Raw genomic sequence first — 6,740 nt, 5'->3', positions numbered from 1 at the left:
CTTAAATAATAACCAGACTTGGATATTATTTATTAAGCTGATACCACACAGTAAGGAGTCACACTGGATTATGGCAATAATCTTATAGAAGACTCAATCATGCACCACCAGACGGTTACAACGGTCTGAGCCACGTGTCATCACCCTGTTCTCCCTAGAAATCACGGTGATGGCATGGAATTAGAGAGAACCCTCCATTAGCCCACTTTCCACGTGGCAACTCCCCAGCCTTTGATTAAGATCGCGATCCGTGTGCTATCACAATCCGACCTAGAGAATTAACGGAAGGAAAATAACCGCTTATGGGGTTAGCATCTTCCGTTAATATTTCAATAACGAGTTTTCCCGCCCAAATTACCGGCTATAAATATGAGAATAATTCAGGTATGAACTTCAAGTTACACACACTTCTTCAATACTTCTTCTTCTTCACAAACACATACTTATTCTCACGCCGGAGTCGGGTCAAGGAGAGAACCTCCCTTCTCCCCTTGACGACGCTAACAGTGTTCTGTTTTGCAGTGTTCACCGGAGAAGAAGATCTGTTCCCCCAAATCAAACGAGAGAGAACCACCCTTTTATGCAGAACTTAACCCCTAGATAATTTGATTCCGGTTAATTAACTAGTGTTTCTTCATTGGCGCCCACCGATCTTTCTGTTTCACACGTTTTTTCTCGTTTCAATTTGTTTCCTGTCGTTCTCTGTTCTCACATGGCAGAGAATTCATCATTCCACCTGTCAAGTCCTCGATCTGGATTCAAGGGTTGTACAACCCTAGGTACTCAGATCGACGGAATTTTGGGAATTAATGAAAACAGCAACAATCATCCAGAAGGAAATGACCCCATAGTACAGACAAGAGTTCATAATCGTTCAGATCAAATCTTAGAAAGAACTCCGGAATACTGGTTCGGCAGATTCCAGGTCGCTACAAATCAAATTTTCAAACAAATCAACAGATCTGAGTTATCAAATGTCAGATCTGATAAAGAGAAATTTGACACTACAGTATTGGACCCACAGACACCTGATCTGTGGTACATCCAAACTGGTAGTCAGGACAAGATGATTCAAAAATTAGAAGATACCAAAACAACCAGATCCAAGCAAATACACATGGTGCAAGGAGGCCCTTCCCGAAGGCCAAATAAACGAAACCATAATCAGCATTGGAGGGAACAGCAAGTTGTGTTTCCTATTGTCCCTGGAGGCCCTCAGGAAGAACGACCAGTAACCATTACTGGCATCTTCGGCCACTACAGAACGGACTATATGTTCATAGATCCAGGAAGCTCGATGGATATCATATATGAGCAGTGTTTCAAACAGCTTGATCCAGAGGATAAAGCACGCCTAGAGCCGTTTGATTTCCCTCTCACCGGTTTTTTGCAATGAAGCCGTATTTCCATTAGGGCAAATTGCATTTCCTGTGACTCTATCAGATGGCGAGCATTCGCGAACAGTCACAGTACACTTCATGGTCATGCCAGCAACATCGTGCCACGATGTTTTGCTGGGAAGAAGATCACAAAGAGAATTCAGCATGATCACTTCTATTCCACATGTTGTGTGCGGATTTCCAACAGAAACTGGAGTCGCAATCCTGTACTCAAGCAAGGAAGTCATGTACATTGATGATGAACCACCAACTAAGATGGCCAAGCCCTCAACACCAAATGAACCGGAGAAATGGGTCCTAAACGAAGAATACCCAGAACAGACAATCTTACTAAGGCACGCCATCTCACCAGCAATACGAATACAATTGAAGGAATTGCTGTCAAACAATAAAGACATATTCGCCTGGTGCCCAGCAGACATGACCGGAGTTCCGCGAGAAATAGCGCAACACTGTCTAAATGTCAAGCCCTCAGCAGAACCTGTCGTGCAGGGAAGACGTAGTCTCAGCATGGAGAAAGCGGATGCAATGCACGAGCAGGTCACAGAATTGCTCAACGCCGGAATTCTGCGCGAAGTACAGTACCATACCTGGGTCGCAAACCCAGTCATGGTCCAAAAACACAACGGTGGGTGGAGAATGTGCGTCGACTTCAAAGACCTAAATAAAGCTTGCCCAAAATATTGCTACGCGCTTCCAGAAATCACAAAAAAGTTGATTCACTGGCGTCTTTCTGATGGAAGTGTTTCCTCGATTGTTACAAAGGCTACCATCAGGTCTTAATGAAAGAGGAAGATGAAGACAAGACAGCCTTCCGAACCGATAAAGGTATCTTCTGCTATACAAAAATGCCCTTCGGGTTGCGCAATGTCGGGGCTATGTACCAGAGATTGATGGATACGGTTTTTGGAGAAGACATCGGGAAGACAGTCGAAGTATACATGGATGACCTCATCATCATGAGTCACGAAGAAGAAACTATGCTCGAAAACATTCAGCGAACGTTCAATTCATTACGCAGCGTCAACTTAAAGCTCAACCCAACAAAATGTTCTTTTGGGATGGAAGAAGGAAATTTTTTGGGTTTCATAGTAACAAGGGACGGCTTTAAAGTTATCCCGGAAAAAGTGCAAGCCATCCAGCTGATGCCGTCGTCTGCAACAGTAAAAGAAATGCAAAGACTCGCAGGACGATTAGCAGCCTTGAACAGATTCTTAGCAAATCATGCTGCAAAGTCTTACCCGTTCATTAGCACTCTGCGTAATTGTGCCAAGAAAAGTCACTTCCAGTGGACACCGGAAGCAGAAACGGCTTTCATACAAATGAAAGAGTGTTTAATTCAGCTACCAACACTAACAGCACCGCGAGAAAAAGAACCGCTAATTCTGTATTTATCCGCAGCAGAGGTGGCGGTCGGCGTGGTGTTAATGGTAGAAAGAGAAAATGTCTAGACCCCAATCTACTACATCAGCAAGATGCTCACTGGAAACGCGCTACTCAATGATAGAGAAACTGGCCCTCGCGCTAGTACATGCATCTCGACGACTTCGCCGGTACTTCTCAGGTCACGTCATTACTGTTCTCATTAACTATCACCTAGGGCAAATTTTATCCAAACCCGATGTTGCGGGGAGACTAGCTAAGTGGGCCATAGAACTGGGAGGATACAATATCCTATATAGACCACGACCAGCAATCAAGGGGCAAGTTTTAGCAGACTTCGCCACCGAAGTACCATAGACAAAGTGCAGGAATGTGAAGCAATCCAAAACCATGTTCCCGTTTTTGAAGACAGGGTCTGGACTCTGCACACAAACGGGGCTTCTAATGATGATGGAGCAGGCGCAGGCCTCCGATTGGTCAGCTCAGATGATCACGAACTTACGTATGCGATACACTTAGATTTTCGAGCACAAACAACGAGGCAGAATATGAAGCGTTTCTAGCAGGCCTCCGTTTAGCACTAAAAATGGGAGCGAAAAATCTGGAAGCTAATGTTGATTCAAAACTAGTAGCCGAGCAAGTCAATGGGCACTACGATGCGAAGGGTGAAGCTATGACGTTATATTTGGAACAGGCGCGGATACTAATAAGCCAATTCCAAACGTTCAAAATAAATCACATAAACAGAAGCGAAAACAAGCACACAGATGCACTAAGTAAATTGGCGGCCACCAGCTTCAAACACCTAGCAAAAGAGGTGCGCATTGAGGTATTGTCCATTCCTTCCGTTCCTCTCAAACAAGTAAACGTCATAGAGATCGGCAGTCCATCCTGGATGTCCCCGATTATCATGTACTTACAGAACGGCAAACTTCCGGAATGAAAGGCAGAGGCCCGAAAAATCCAAAACAAGGCAATAAACTATGAAATGGCGGACGGAATTCTGTACCAAAAATCGTTCTTGGGACCACTCCTGCGCTGTGTTGACAAAACAGACGCACAATACTTAGTCAGGGAGATCCACGAAGGCTTATGTGGAATACACGCTGGTCCGCGCATGGTAGTAGCTAAAATCATGAGCGCAGGCTATTATTGGCTGGGGATGCACGTGGACGCGGTAGAGTTATTACGAAAGTGCGCAGCCTGCCAACGTCACGCACAAAAAACCCTCCGTCCAAAAAATCCACTAGTACCAGTCACATCCGCCTGGCCCTTCCAGCAATGGGGCATCGATCTTGTTGGACCATTCCCTGACGCGTCTGGCGCAATAAAGTTCATTATCGTGGCGGTAGACTATTTCACAAAGTGGGTCGAAGCCAAGGCACTAGCTTCAACCACAGCAATGGTAATCCGCAAATTTATATGGGAACATATTATTTGCAGATTCGGATTACCATTGCGCATCATCTCTGACAACGGCACCAACTTCGCCTCAGAAGATCTTCAGAAGTGGTTCAAGGAAATAAAGATTGAACACAATTTTGCCTCTGTAGCACATCCACAGGCGAATGAGCAAGTTGAAAGTGTCAACAAACAAATAGTTGACGGCATAAAGGCAAGACTTGGGACGGCGGGCAGAGGGTGGGTCGACGAGCTCCCCAGCATATAATGGGCTCATCGCACCATGCCAAAAACGAGTACCGGAGAAACCCCATTCAGCCTTGTGTACGGATCAGAGGCGGTTATCCCAGCCGAAATTGGCCTTCCATCACCGCGCATGCTTGCCATGGAAAAGCAAAACAATGAGAAAGAGCGAAGGATGGATTTAGACCATCTTGAAGAAAGGCGTGAAAACGCCGCCATCGCAGAAGCAAGATACAAATCCAAACTGGAAAAGTACTACAACGCGCGAGTACGCGTGTGTACTTTTGTCCCAGGAGACTTCGACTTACGTGACAACGAAGCTTCGAATGCGGAAAAACCGGGCAAGCTCGCGCCAAAATGGGAAGGGCCATACAATATCAACGAGGTCTTAGGCAAAGGGGCATACACTCTAAAAAGAATCGACGGAACATTAGTCCCTCGCACCTGGAACGCGCAAGGTGTTATATATAGCCGGGCTGTTCAGTAAGTCAAATTTATACACGCAATGTATTTTTTTCCTATTTTACTCTGTACAAATTGGCTCTACGCCTTATCAATGCAACAGTTATCTTTACACATGTTATTGTTTGTTACAAATCGCATATAATTCTTTTGGTTACACGAAAACAATATGGTAAACATTGTACGCCTCATGAATAGTCTAAAGAAGCATACCCTTGCGCACATTTTAAACATACGTTCACACATGAGTACAATACCATTCTCATTCGCTCTACCTAGACAAAGCAATTAAACATATGCAACATATTGTAATCCAAACATAACTTATGAACCATCAAAATAGGTATGCACAGCAGTGCATCACAAACTCCTTAGTGCAACAAAGCACCTTAAACAAACCATTCACAAAAGAACACACCAGTGTTTCTTCAAAAAAAAAGAAGAAGAGGAAAAAAGTATTAGTTACAAAATAAACAAACTAAGAAAGTTGATCCAACACCCTATACGGAGTATGGAGAACCTCACCATACTCAGACAAGGGACGGGGATCAAAAATCCAAGGATTGACACCTTCATCATCATCTTCAGCAACACCAGCTGGAACTTCAGCCGGAATGACAACACGGCGACGTCGCTGGTAAACAATCGACGAACTCCCTCTCTAATTAACCGGAAAGGACCGGGTCACAAGGTGTGCCGATAGCTGAATAACTCCACCATTGTTGTCGTTTGCAAGACAAAGACGGATCCGGTTCTCCAAAACAACTCGATGATTTGCATTTTCAACACCTTCGTCTCTAACAGCAAGATCAGTCACCGGATTAGAAAGCTGCAACAAACCATCAGCAGCGTCAAGCACCTTCAAAACATTAGAAAGTCTTCTCCATCGAATCGGTCTCTTGTTCTCCATTTTTCCGAAATTAGGAAAAGAGTATCGCACCCAAAGTGAATATATAGGCCAAAAAAAGAAGCGGTAACATCGAGATAAGAGTTGTGATGATTAAGTGTCAAATCAACGGCCTTCTCAACGGCGCTGCCACTGCAACTGTCACATCTCATTTAAAACCCCCTGACAGGGTCCACGCGTATTCCCAGAAACTGCAGTTAAACCAGAAGACGAAGGGTTAGCACGAGCTATAAGAAGTGACGTAAGCTATCGTCAGTTGATAATTACACATACTCTCCGCCCAAGACTGCAACAGTTTCGAATAAACAAAGGTAAATACTTTTTCTCACAGATTATACATCTTACCCAAAGTCAAAGATATCCAAACGACAGCATAAATAAGCAAAGTGTACCTTCTCATAAAAGATTCTTCACCTTTGCGCTCAAAAGCACTACAACAAAAACATTTTTCTCATATAGTCCAGTGCTCCACTTATTTACATAAGAGAAACACTAGACTGGGGGGACTTGAAGGGGTAAGGTCCCAAAAACCTCACATCAAGTATTTAGGACCATACCACAACCTCGTCTTTTAAACCTCTTTAGGCCTTGCGCAGCCGCGCACTGGTCCTACAAAGAGTTAAGAAGAAAGACAGCAGACAACACCCACGCGCCAAAAGGAAGTAAATAAGTCCTTGCGCCACTTCCCTATAGCAAAGGGATAAAAATCCCAGCAAACACTTCCGCTTAATAATAACCAGACTTGGATATTATTTATTAAGCTGATACCACACAGTAAGGAGTCACGCTGGATTATGGCAATAATCTTCTAGAAGACTCAATCATGCACCACCAAACGGTTACAACCGTCTGAGCCACGTGTCATCACCCTGTTCTCCCTAGAAATCACGGTGATGGCATGGAATTGGAGAGAAACCTCCATTTGCCCACTTTCCACGTGGCAA

The sequence above is a fragment of the Helianthus annuus genome, chromosome 16 (genome assembly GCF_002127325.2).
Source record: "Helianthus annuus cultivar XRQ/B chromosome 16, HanXRQr2.0-SUNRISE, whole genome shotgun sequence".
NCBI classification, from domain to species: Eukaryota; Viridiplantae; Streptophyta; class Magnoliopsida; order Asterales; family Asteraceae; genus Helianthus; species Helianthus annuus.
Note: the sequence above shows the minus strand (reverse complement) of the source record.